Source organism: Camellia sinensis, chromosome 11 (assembly GCF_055761805.1).
Source record: "Camellia sinensis isolate YWXY chromosome 11, ASM5576180v1, whole genome shotgun sequence".
In the NCBI taxonomy this organism is placed as follows: Eukaryota; Viridiplantae; Streptophyta; class Magnoliopsida; order Ericales; family Theaceae; genus Camellia; species Camellia sinensis.
In genome coordinates, this window is record NC_138971.1 from 14987793 (window position 1) to 15002178 (window position 14386).

The following is a 14386-nucleotide window of genomic DNA, read 5'->3' on the forward strand; positions in this document are numbered from 1 at the left end:
TATGCACCATCTTCTAAGTCAATCCTGGACATCATTTGCATTGATGCCAATTGGAAAGGACCCTCTTGTTCTTAAGCGGGCAATTTAAAGGAGCATTTTTTTCCTCTTTGTATATATATATAGAGAGAGATAGATGGTTAGATATGATAAACACATATACAGATGAATATTATGATAACTGGAAATTGTAGGATGGAAATTAGGTTGGTGATAAGAGCTGTTTTATGTTTTGATCGCTCTTATAGTAGTGAAATGGTCTCTGTGAAGACAGTAATCTTGTTTGTCTCTAAAATTTGGTGATTAGCACCACTTTTGGTCATGGGAAGATATAATGTTATTGCATTGTTGACTCTTCCTACTAGTTGCCAAAAGCTTTTGTGAAAAATTATTAACTAGAAAGAAAGGAGAAACTTGGCTTTTAAAAGCTCTTTGTGGGGTAGATCTATGTAATTTGTTATTATGTTTATTTGAAACACTAACGCACCATAAAATTGTGCCCAGAGGTGAGTGAATATTCCAAGTTTGATCATATTAATACAAATTTTAATGTTAACAATTGATTACTTGGTCATTGAATACAACAGTTGCTCATTCTTTAATGAGTACCCATTATCATTTTCATTGATGCCCTGTTTGTTTGAAGTCATAAGTAAGTGAGGTAACAATGCCCTTCCTCACTCTTCATTATGATTTTTGAACTAAAATTAGACTTTTCATTATGATGTTAGAAATTATAGGTTTATTTTGTTCAATAAAAAAACACTTTCATTCTGGTCCTCTTTTCTTTTTAATCCTCTCTTTGTCAATGTTTTGCCAGCAAAGGTGTGCCAGTCTCTTCATAGGGTATTTGATTTTGTTAATTGTTACTAATTTATTTGATCTCAATTCCTTTATCTTACTCTCCTATAATCTTTGTTTTTGTGAAATATATGTGTATATATATAGTGCTTGATGAATCTTTTTTCCGTAATGATCAATTATTGTGATATTAACCATGGATTGCCCCCTTGAATATGATAATAGGGTGATTTTGTCTGTGAATTGTTAATTTAGTTGGTCTCAATTACCCTCAGAAAAAAATTCATTTATTTTTTGTGCTTTATTTTTTAGTAGCGCGTTTATGTTTATGTTGGGTTTTGAATTTTTCAAGAAACTATGATTGTCTTTCTCATTGGATGTTCATCAAAACTATGACTAAGTTTATAGATTTTTCACTTTCTCTTGAGTTCCAAGAGTCTGACTTTGGTAGTTTATGTGTCCTTGTATGAGCATTAATTTAGAAGCAAAGCAATTTCTTATCACATCTTATGTTGTGCTTTTAGTTGATAAAAATAATTTTGTTCTATCATATGATTGTGGTTGTGGTTGTGATTGTGATTGTGAATGTGATTCCTCATTTGGTGGCTGCTCTTTGGTGTTTTTTGAATCATCATCAGAAGTATTCGAGCTTTGGTACAGTTATTGGTTTGGGTAGTGGGTTTGAACTTCCCACATCCATGAGTTCCTGCCAAAATTATTCTATTATTGATGGATTTGAGAGAGCAATGTATTTCTTGAATCTATAATAATCTATCAAGAGCATTGTAGAAACTTTTGGTTTCTTCATTAATATGCTTCATACTAGATATGCTTCTAGTATGCTTGATAGTGCTAATTTAGATTGCACTACCGGGATGCAATCATTAATGGTGCATGCATGCATAAATAGCCTTAGACCCGTCCAAGAATCTTCATTAGAGATACCTAGTCATCTTTGATGAAGCTCTTCTTGGATTGTCCAGTTTGGACAGTTCAGGAGCACAAGTCTGTATTGTAATTAGTAGTTCTACTGCTGATAGTCCATCTCGTAGAGATTTCGTGTAGCAACTCCTTGTGTTCTCCGAGTGCATACTAGACAAGGTGTAGCAGTACACCTAGTCTATGTCGTGTATTTGGAGAACCATGGGGAGATGCTGCCGAAATTTTGTTAGAGATGAACAAAGCGGTATGAACTGCTTTTTACAATATAGACCGTGCATTCCTGAATGGGAAAGTAGGATGAACCAACATATTAGAGACCAGTTAGAGGTGAATGATGTCATGTCGCATGCATTATAAGGTACTTAATTGAGGTTGAGATTAATTAAAATGGAATCGTAATTTTAAACTTTGTTGATTTGGCAGTGACATTTGTAGTGTAAGACGGAGTCAGATGGATAAAAGTTGGATAAATCAACATAGGTTGCACCCGGAATACATACAAGGGGTTAAGGAATTTATTAAATTTGCATGCGAAAATAAGCCATTGTTGAATGAAGTCACATGCCCATGTAAACGGTGTCGTAATGTCAAATTGGTGGAGAAAGGCCTGTTAGGGGAACATTTAATGATCAACGGGTTTCTTCCAAGTTACACCAGTTGGATTTTTCATGGGGAGAATTTGTCATCGCCTGTGCCACACAATGTGAATGTCGGGCAAACTGATTCGAACGATGGTGATGAAACTTATGAAATGCTATACGAAGGATTTGGACTTCCTCCACCAAGCTTTATTCACGAGGCAGCAAGTTCTGGTATTAAACAAGGTCCAGATGAGAAAACCGAAAAATTCTTCAGTTTATTGAAAGAGGCCGAAAGAGAGTTGTATCCTGAGTGTCAGAAGTTTTCAACGCTCTCATTTATTGTTCGGTTATTGCACATCAAGTGCCTTAGTGGATGGAGTGACAAGTCTTTCACGATGTTGCTTGAGCTTTTGAAGGATTCGTTCCCAAAGGGTGAAACTTTGCCAAAGTCATTTTATGCAACAAGGAAACTTCTTAGGGACTTGGGCCTCGATTATCATAAGGTACATGCATGCCCAAGGGATTGTTCACTATATTGGAAGGAAACAGCTGGTATGGATGATTGCATAGTGTGTCATATGCCTAGATACAAACAGTTTGAGGGGGAGGAGAATGATGTTAAGAAGAAGCAACAAAGAATTCCGCATAAGATTGTTAGATACTTTCCATTGATTCCAAGGCTTCAAAGATTGTTTATGTCATCCAAAACATCTTCTTTAATGAGATGGCATGCTGAGGGCCGAATTGATGACGGCAAAATGAGACATCCTGCTGACTCTCCAGTTTGGAAAAATGTTGATAATTTGTATCCCAAGTTTGCGAGTGAGCCTCGCAATGTCAGACTGGGTTTAGCGGCGGATGGATTCAATCCATTCAAGGTAATGAATGTCTCTCATAGCAGTTGGCCAGTTATTATAATGCCATACAATTTGCCACCATGGTTGTGCATGAAGCAGCCTCATATGATGATGACATTGCTCATTGATGGTCCTTCTTCACCTGGAAATAATATTGACGTCTACTTACGCCTTGTAGTAGATGAATTGAAAGAACTGTGGGAAAACGGTGTTGACACGTATGATGCGGAAACTAATCAGATGTTCCGAATGCATGCTGTGTTATTGTGGACTATAAATGATTTTCCTGCCTATGCAATTTTGTCTGGGTGGAGCACGAAAGGCGCTTTAGCTTGTCCTTGTTGTAACACACATACTCGTTCTCGATATTTGAAGAACGGAAGGAAATTATGTTACATGGGGCATCGTCGCTGGTTGAATGGGGGTCACAAATTTCGGAAAGCTAGTGCGTCTTTTGATGGCACTTGTGAATTCGAATCATGTCCAACTCGGTTATCAGGGGCTAATGTGCTACAACAGCTAGGCCCTAAGTTCAAATTGAATTCTAAGCGTCAACAATCTAGCAAACGGAATAGAAAGGGGAAAGAAAAGGAGGAAAATGAGGGCTCGGGTCATAATTGGAAGAAGAAGAGTATTTTCTTTGAGCTATCATATTGGGAGCATAATTTGATTCGCCACAATCTTGATGTGATGCACATTGAAAAGAACGTGTGTGATAATGTATTGTGGACGATATTAAATGTTGATGGGAAAGGGAAGGACAATTTAAATACTCGTCGAGATTTGCAAGATATGGGAATTCGGAAGGCACTACATCCTCAGAAAAGGGTTGGGAACAAGTATTATTTGCCTCCTGCATGTTTTGCCATGAACAATAGAGAGAAAAGTCTATTCTGCACACTTCTAAAGAATATCAAAGTTCCAGATGGTTACGCATCCAATATTTCTCGTCGGGTTAACCTCAAACAACGGAGCATATCTGGACTGAAAAGTCATGATAACCATATACTCATGCAACAAATACTTCCAATAGCAGTGAGAAATTTGTTACCGAAGAAAGTGGTTGAACCATTAATTGAGTTAAGCAATTTCTTCAGGCATTTGTGTTTCAAAACCCTAGAGGTGGATGATCTAAATCGTCTTCAGTCCCAAATCGCTCTTACACTTTGCCATCTTGAGAGAATTTTTCCTCCATCATTTTTCGATATAATGGAGCACTTACCCATTCACCTAGCAGAGGAAGCGAAGATTGCCGGTCCAGTGCAATATCGATGGATGTACTTTATAGAAAGGTGTGTAATCTACTCCAATGTCCATTTTGTATATATTTGATTGTTTATACTTGGAAGTCATGTATGCATCTTTTTGTTGATAGGTACCTTATGACACTTAAATCATACATGCGTAATCGAAGTCATCCTGAAGGTTCAATTGCACAGGGATACTTGGTCGAAGAATGTATGACATTTTGCTCAAGGTACTTGCATGATGTTGAGTCGAAATTGCATCGACCGTTAAGGAATTGCGATGTTAGTGACAGTCCTGAGATATTAATGGGGCGGGCTTTAGGAAAAGGAAAAGGGTTTGTTCTTGATAACACAACATGGGTACAGGCTCATCGGTATATGTTATTTAACATTGCTGCGGTTGTCCCATATCGAGAGTAAGATAGATGCAACCTTCGTCTCATTGTGAATGTATTTATACCAACTATAATTATCGTGCATTTTACAAGTAGTTTAATTGTGTAGGGAACATCGTGAATTTATTAAGCGGTCACATCGTCGTCTCAGAGATTATGATGTGGATCGTCGTCACAATGATGAGTTTCCCAAATGGTTCAATTCTCATGTAAGTGCATGTTAAGCACAAGTCTTCTATATTTTTTCAATCCATGTGCTTCTATATTTTTGAAGTTGTTAATTGATGTTTAATATTGATAACTTTCTTTGAAAAATAGGTTGCTGAGCTATTAGCTACTGAAAATGTAGCGTTGTCAGAAGAGATTAAAATTTTGGCTTTGGGACCCAGCCGAAAGGCCACCAGATTTAATGGGTATATAATTAATGGTACTAGGTATCATACTAAGAGTTGTGAGTTGAGAAGAAAAACTCAGAATAGTGGGGTTATGGTGAAGGCAAAGACTTCTAGCTATGCAAGTGCCAAAGACATTAATCCAGTGGAAGGTGATGTAGCGTACTATGGATATGTGACAGATATTATTGAATTGTATTACTCACACGACCATAGATACATGTTATTCATGTGTAACTGGATTGATAACAATAAGGGACTCAAGCAGGATGATTTTGGTTTTACACTAGTTAATTTTAATCACTTGTTATATGCGAAGAAACAAGACAGTGATGAGCCATTCATCCTAGCATCTCAAGCACAACAAGTCTTTTATGTTAATGATTCTGTTGATGAAGATTGGAATGTTGTACTCAAGATGAAACCTAGAGACTTGTATGAGGTGTGTGGAGAACAACCAACTATTGATGAAGGACTACATCACAACGAAGTGGAAGGATTTGGTGATCAAGAGTTAGATGTAGCTTCCTTCACTTGTGAGGAGGATATGGATTGGGTTAGGCAGGGTATTGATGGAACAACTGTTGATGAAACTATTGGACCTCTTGAAGCATCGACAGAGGCACAATTTGAAGATGACGAAGAACTGATATGATATTGTAATTGGCAGCATATTCACTTTTACATTTGTGTTTTCTGTATGGATATTCATATTAATAAAATCTTTGCTTTTGTACCTTTGTACCTTTCTTTAAATGGCCATTTTTACCTTTCATGTACTCTTATTTTGTTTTGAATGCAGTAGATATTTATAGATTATCATGTCCTTACTCTTATGTTTGTAGTTTTTTTATAGATATTATCTATGAGTTCTAGCTTCGACCATTCTTCTAGTGAAAGTGAGCAATCAAGCTCTAGTAGTTCTAGTTCAGATGAGACTCAGAACACACTCAAGATGAAAGTCATACCCGATCCACCGGCATCATGGCATCCACCAGGCAGTCTTCCTACCACATCACGTAGCGGTAGTACATCACATGGCTCTGTTTCAGCTGGTATGTATCAACTTTGCTTGATATTTTCTTATGGTGTTTTTGAGTTAGATTTGTAGTCCTATCTATCATACATCATGCATAACAATAAATTATGTACATCATGCATAACAATAAAAATGATAGTGGATAATTGCATTTGAAATCCCTGTATCGACTTATTTTCATTGATGTTTATTTTGGTTTTTCTGCCCATATTTAGAGTGTCATGTTTACCACTCTGTTTTGTTTGTCCTTGTGTATTTGGTTTTTAGGTGGATAAAAGTGAACAAAGCTATCTGGTAGTTTATTTAACTGTAATTTAAGGTGTTTTATTCAGTGATTTTAGCTCCAGTTGATACTCTGGTAGTCATCTTAGGGGTTATCTGGGGCGCAGTAGGTTCCACCACATAGACCTTTTTTGGTTCATAGTAGAACCAATGCCTGTTTGGAGAGAAAACAAGCCTTTTTTTGTGTGTGTCCATTTTGCCTGCTTCGACTTGAATTAATCCAGAAACAGAAGGAATTTTCATGGACTTGATTTGTGCCTCCTCTGTTTTTTGTCATTTTCAAATGTAGAGGTATATAGTTTAGTTCTTGGAGAGCATAATAGCAATGAGATATATAGCTCTTCTAGCCCTTGATAGAAGTTGGTTTGTTGAATTTATGGTGTTCTTTCCTTTGCTTTTTGTTCCTCGACGATATGTGGCATGTTTTGAGCCTCAATCCTCCAATGGAAGTGGCTGCTGGTATGTAGTTATCTCGGATGACAGGACTTTTTCACATCCGCTTTGTGTTTACATGTTACATGTTGTCAGGCTGAATGATGAATTGTGTAAGCTTTTAATAATCTTTGGTCGTCATGAACCATGCCATGGAAGATGTACTGCCAGAATTTTGGGTCAAACCTAGTGCCAATCGGTGTTTACCAGTATTACTCTGATCAGGCTTCAAATAGCTCCAATATCACTGTCTTTTTGGGATTCGAGGGGTCAAGAGCCTAATCATGTACCCTCTCACAATATCTTGTTGATAAGTCTACTTGTGGTTATGCTTAACCAGATCTAAGTTTGGTGAGTTAAAGGTGTGGAAAAGCCCATATCAGTGTTTCTCTGGAGATACTTGGTTGGTACCCAACTTCTTGGGCCATAAGCCTAGTTTCAATGGGAACGTGCTTCAACCTTCAAGCATCAGTTGCAGGTTTGCTGAAGTAGTGCATCTGCCTTTTACATTATGTTATGTTTGTTGCACTGAATTACATGCCTTACCCACCACCTGGAATAAGACCTGGAACTCCTCCAGACTTGAGGCACTGGCCAGCGATGGTGTCTCCTTCCAGTTTTGGCACATCTGTCTATTACATTGTGTTCTGTTTGTTGCACTGAATTACCTGCCTTAGCAACCACCAGGCAATAAGACCCTCTGGAATTATTCAGACTCGAGGCACCCAGACTCTGAGGGTGTCTCTTTTTCTATGTTGCAAATGGCTATGTCATTGTGCTGTTGGCTCCTTGGGCCTTCTTCTTTGACAGAACTATATTATTCTGCCAGGTTAACACTGTAATAGAGGGTGAGGCACCTCCTAAATCATGTGAGGTGTTTGAAAGGGCTGTTACAACTTCTCTACCTTGCTGTGCTGTGAATGAAGACAGAGAGAGAGAGGGTAGTGCATAGTTCATTCATATATTTGATATAGATGGATTTTCCTTGGACTGTCTGTTGTGTTAGTAGTGGCTGTTGTGATGAGTATACATGTGATGTGAGGGGCCTCCTATCATTTTCAAGTTCTATTTTCACATGGCTGTGTTAAAAAAAGAAAAGAAAAGAAAGCTTCCATGTATGACCTTCACATAGCTTCAATCAAAATTGAAATTTGCTACTTGTTTCTGGATCAACAGTGAAAAGGCCCACACAAAAGAAAAGAAAGCTTCCAATTGACTGCATCATAAAGAAACTGATATGAAGCTTATTACTATTGTTTTGTAGGTCCTAGCTCAAGTCAAGCCACACAAAAGCAGACAAGGGGTCCCACATATGTGCATGGTCAATGGGGTACTAGTGAAGATGGCATTTTAAAAGTTGTTCCAAACGAGTTGAATCAAGTAGTTGAAGGACACACATCCCTTGCTTCACATTTGGGCGTTTTGGCACGAGATGGGAGTCTTGCACCACTCACTTTTACGACTTGGCATTATGTTCCAAAACAAAACAAAGATAACATATGGAGGGAGATAAAGGTATATATGGATATTTAATATGAAATAAGTTACAATTGTATTCCATATGAAATGCATATTACAAGTGTAGTTGACATTGCATATTACAAGTGTCTATAATTGTAATGCAGGCTCATACGGATGCAGATGAATCCATGAAGAGAACAATAATGGCTTCATTTGGAAAGAAATGGAGAGATTGGAAAAGTCGAGTGAAAACAATGGGATACAAACCCTTCAAGAATGATGCAGAAAGGTTGGCTCATCGACCAGATAGAGTACATGAGGATCAGTGGCGGGCTTTGGTCTACTATTGGGGCACTCAGAGTGCATCGGTAAAATTTTATTTATGTGAAACAATGTTTATATATGATAATTTTTTATAACATCTTAAATAAATTTCATATTGGACAGAAATCAAGCAAGAAGAATAGAAAAATCCGGAAGAAGAAGACATTACATCATAGGACAGGCCGAAAGCCTTTCTCAGTAGTTCGACTGGAGGTATAATTATTCTCTCCATTCATCCTTTTCATTCTTTGTCATCTATAGCTGTCTATATGTGCTAAAAAGGTGTCAACAATTTGCACCATAATGAATTTATACCAGTTCTACAAAAACAGATGTTATTTGCTTAGTTGTTTATTTTATTTACACTTGTTCACATATTTAATTGCTTAATTATTTAATTTTCTTATTTATCTTAAGATTTTGGTTGTCTTTCATTTATAGGAGACCAAAAAGAACAATGGGGTTCCTGCTAGTAGGTCACAGGTGTGGATGGCCGCATACATGAAAGATGGGACGTCAAATAGTGATTCAGTTAATGAGGTTATGGTATGTAATACTACTTTATCTTTGGACTTTTAATATGATTTATATTTATATTGGAGGCTAATTATTGAATTCAAACTTGCAGACTCAAATGAATGAGTTAGCAGAGCACATGGAGGGATCTTCTACTGACCCTGCAGCATTACAGGAGCAAATCTTCACACAAATTATTACTTTAAATTGCCTAGAGCTAATATACAATTTAAGTCTCTTATTGAATGATAGGTTGTGGATTCACTTAGTAGTCATCCCACTGTTCGGCCAATGTCACATCAACAACAATCTCATGCATTTTCATCCCAAGAGGTGAGCAATCATTTAATCAAAGCTTTTTTGACAAATAACATATCTTATTAATTACAATACTTGCTCTTATTAAATATAGGTTCACCTTTCAAAGAAAGAGAAGAAGAATAAGAAGAAGAAGAAGAACTAACAAGGTAAACGTACTAATATCACTGGTTCGTGGTTTATGTTCATTTGATTTGTAAGGCAGCAGCATTAGTGAAACAGCTATTAGTAGCAGCAGCATGAGCTGCAGCTGCAAGTAGTCCAATGTGCATGCTATCACTAGATAAATTTGACAGTTCGCTGCTGTTTTTGTCGAACTTTGTCTGCTTGATGCAAGAATGCTATGCTTAGGTGCTAGACTGTTCATGACTGCCATGGTTAGACTGCTATGCTTGACTGTTTTTGTCCACACTCTCTCTGTTTATGGTTTTTATGTTTTTAGAAGAGCTTGTGTTGTGTGGGTTTGTTTAGGTGTGTGTGTGTGTGAAGAAGATGTGTGATTTTGTTTGATGCAAATATCATGAAAAGAAGTTACATGGTTGTTTGATGAAGATGTGTGAAGAAGATGTGTGATTTTGTGTGAAGAAGATGTGTGATTTTGTTTGATGCAAATATCATGAAAAGATGTGTGATTTTGCCATGGAGCGGGCTCATTTACCAGTGTTCTAAGGCAATTTTTGTTGTTACTACTGCATGTGGGTCTTATGAATGTTCCAATCTTATCCTTTGCTTCTTCTTTATTTATCTAGTAATCTGTTCTCCCTGGGAATTCTTTCAGGGGCAAAGCAATATCTGTATTTCTAGTTTCATCCAGTCATTTTGGGAAAACAACCATATTAGAAGCTACCTCTTTGGTAATTGTTTGTGCAAAATGTAGTAGAATCCTCTCACTTTCCCCCCTTAATTTAAAAGCTGGCGCAAGCCAATCTCTCCCAACAATATTTTTTCATTGTTTTATAAGGTTTTGCTACATGTTTTTATCCTTCTTCCGTGTTAATATAATTGCTGATTTTTGTTCAGTTGATTGTTTTAATTTCTTTTAACATTTCATACTGTGATAATACAGTGAATAACAGTTCTCAACTTACATTTGGTGCGAATATGATTGCTGCTTCAGGTGCTGGTGCTGTCACAGAAATTGCAGCAAATCCACTGTGGGTTGTTAAGACCAGACTCCAAGGAGGTTGGATCTTGTTATATGCAGTTTCTTTCTAACCTATTGAAGTAGATTAGTGAATGCTTTTAGTTTCTCCGTGCTTGACTTGAAAACAAATACTTGTATCTATAACTTGTGTTTGTATTACTATTGCAGAATTCTGTAGTTGTAATTAATTTTGTTGGAGAATGTTCTCCTGTTGGCTGTACAGTATGCTTCTCTATGTTGCAGAAGTATCTAAACTAGAACCACTGCTGGAAAATGAGATGAAGTTTGAAAGAAAAACTCCTTTCAAGTGCTAGGATGCACACACCCAGCTGTTTTGAAATTTTCATTTTATAGTTTCAGGATTTATAGCCAGTGACATTCTTTATTGTTTGTTGGAGGTTATGTGGAACTTTGTAGGGACATAGTCTGACATTGAACTGGGTTATAATACTCTCTTCTCTTTTGGCATCATTGTTTTAAATATTAAGAGATTGCATGCGTATAGAAAAACAAAGAGAATGCTAATAATCTTACTGACAATTAGTGGCTTATAGGAAAGTTCATTCAGTGTTCTTCTAAAGATATAGATATAGGAAAGAGAATGCTATAGATATGTGATACTCTTGAGTAACTTGAGTATTTCATGTGTCAATAAGCTTGTTTTGACATCTATAGCAGTATCATAGATTTTACACAGGTCTCATTTCTGGTGGTGATAAATGTTTCATCCAGATAAGCAGTTATAAAATTAGATTACCTTCGATTTCCATGAACCAATTTTCCTTCCATAAAATTTCAAACTTCAAGGTGAATGATGTATAACTTGATATCCAATGTTGCTATGAGCACAAATTGTTAGGGATATTAGTTTACCCAATGTTATATTGCGTAGATGATGGGCACAGAGTGCTTGATAGGTAGATTAAGTTTTTGTACTTTGATGGCCACCTGCTTTTGTCAATTTAATCCAAGATTGCTATAGGTACTAGTTTGGATGAAAATTGAATTCTATGAAGGTGATCTTATGGATGTGGTTGGATGAGAGGTGAAGTCATCACTATGTTTATTATGGTAGGTTGTTATATGATGGAGCTTTTTGTTTAATACAAAATGAATAGGACAGTGGCACCCCAGATGCTATGAAATCAGAGGGGAATGATTCACTTGACACTTTTATCAAACAGGCAATAGGGAAAGAGCCTCCCCTTTCTTTCTCAAGGACAGGAGACAACCCAGTATGTTTCATAGAGCTGGAATCACTCCCAGTTTGTTTCCTTCTGGCAAAAGCTACATGGACAATGTAAAAACATGGTTTTTGGATTTGGATATGTTATTTTGTGGGTAATGGTGATTGGATATTAATTGAATGAGAAACTGAATTAATGCTTTATTTGTTATTTGAATGGGAGTTACTATTTTATCTGTTAGTTTTATCACAGGTATTTGAATGGGAGTTAATATTTTGTACGTTAGTTTTATTACAAGTATTTTTTTATTAATTGAATGAGAAACCAAATTCAATATTTTCTTACAGGTATTCTTTTTAATTTAATCAAATAAAATTAGCACAATCTCACCAAAAATAAAAAAATAAAAAAAAAAAAAAATAAGATATGACGGCGTTTCTACAAACGCCTCCTAAACCCTCAATAGTAACGGTCATATTTTTTACACAGATACAACGGCGTTTCAAAAACGTCGCTAAATATCGTTGGTGACGTCAGCGTGTGTATAGTGAGACATTTTGCGGCGTTTTTTAAAACGCCTCCTATACTAATATCACGACGTTTTTAAAACGTCGCAAAGCTACAGCGACGGCCGCAGCTTCGACGTTTGGTACTAAACGCCACAAAATTAATTAACGGCGTTTTTGACAGATATAGCGGCGTTTTTAAAACGCCGCTAAAAGCCCTATTTCCAGCAGTGATTACAACGATTAAAGTGAAATTTTGCTCAAACTAAACGGACCAACACGTGATTTACATACCCCAAAAAGAATAAGAGATATGATACCACTTGAAAAATTATTGTATGATCAAAATTATATAACACCACGTACTACATATATATTTATTCACATGCACAGTAGAATGTTAGTAATATTATATTACTATAGTTGATCAATGTTACAACTGATCATTGATTTGAATTTAATATCTCATGTTATTAACACTTAGAAAAATACTTTGTCCATACAATTTTTCTCGTACAAACTCTCCCGAATAACATAACAAAAAAACAAAAAACGAACAAGAACAAATTAATAATTCATGCTCTTGCACTTCTCTCTTCTCTCAGATCCTTCCTACAAATCTTGTCATGTCATTCGACCGGCTTATAGGGGAGAATTTGTATATATGTAACACTACTATAGCACTTAAATGTGATCTCATGACTATAATTATATCAATCGTCATCCAGTGACATTAGCCAATTAACTGACAATGTATCAGACAAATATATATATATATATATATATATATATAAATTAATAAAAAAAATTATAATATTAATTATTAATATTTATAATATTTTTCTTATTTTTATACTGTGTCAGAGGGATGTTTTGAAAAGTTGATAAAAAGTTAGTTTTTTGACTTTTTTAGTAACTCTTTTGGCAAAAAAAACTGGTTTTTTTGGCAAAAAAAATTGATTCTTTTAGTTAAAAAAGTTAAAAAGCCCAAAAACTGACTTTTTAAACTTGTTCTAGAGGGTTGGTTTGGTAAGTTTAAAAAAAGTCATCAAAAAAGTTAAAAAGTTATTATCATTCACAAAAAAAAATATAAAAATATTAATATACAAATATTAAAATATAAATAAACTTTTTAACCCATCAACATAATGACGTCAAGCCAACTGTAGTGAAAGGGAAAAAAAATTACATGTTTCACTAAGTTGGATGGTAAAGTTGGGCCCATGGGGGCTCACCATGGGTCCTGTTTTGATAATTCGAACCGTTGAATATGTAGAACTCATCTAGCACTATATGTTTATAAAAAAATCACGTCTATCGGATATCGCTAACTACATGATCAAATCAGGTTTGTATAAAAATTAGATGGTGTTATAGTTAACAGTTGACAAAAAAACTAACACGATCAGATAGTTATCGATATCCAATTAACGTGATTTTTTACAAACATATAGTACTCGATGAGTTTTACACATTGAACGGTTCCGATTATAAAAATGGGACCCGTGGTGGGCCCCCACAAGCCGAATAACACCGTCCAATCAAAACTCGAAAATGAGGTAATCTTTTCTCATGTATTCACCCAGCCGACTGCACTGCTAATCTGTACGGCCTACTACACTATCTTCGCCTACACACTTACTTATACAATTTTTTAATACATATTTTTCATAAAAAATTAAAAAATTAACTAAAATATTCAAATTTTTTTTCTCAACTTTTTATTCTAAAAAGACAAAAAATTACACTTATCTAAGATACCAAAATATGTGTTACGATGTACGGAAAACAATTGTGCCACTTTTTTGCTCTTTGATAATAATCATTTCGGCCTTTACCTTTTACTTTTCTTTTTAGGACTTCTTTTATTGTTCCATAAATCAATATTTAAAACCCTGGCCCAGCTCTTTTTTCTTTTCTTTTCTTTTCTTTTCTTTTTTCTTTGTCGGGACTAGTTTTTTGTTT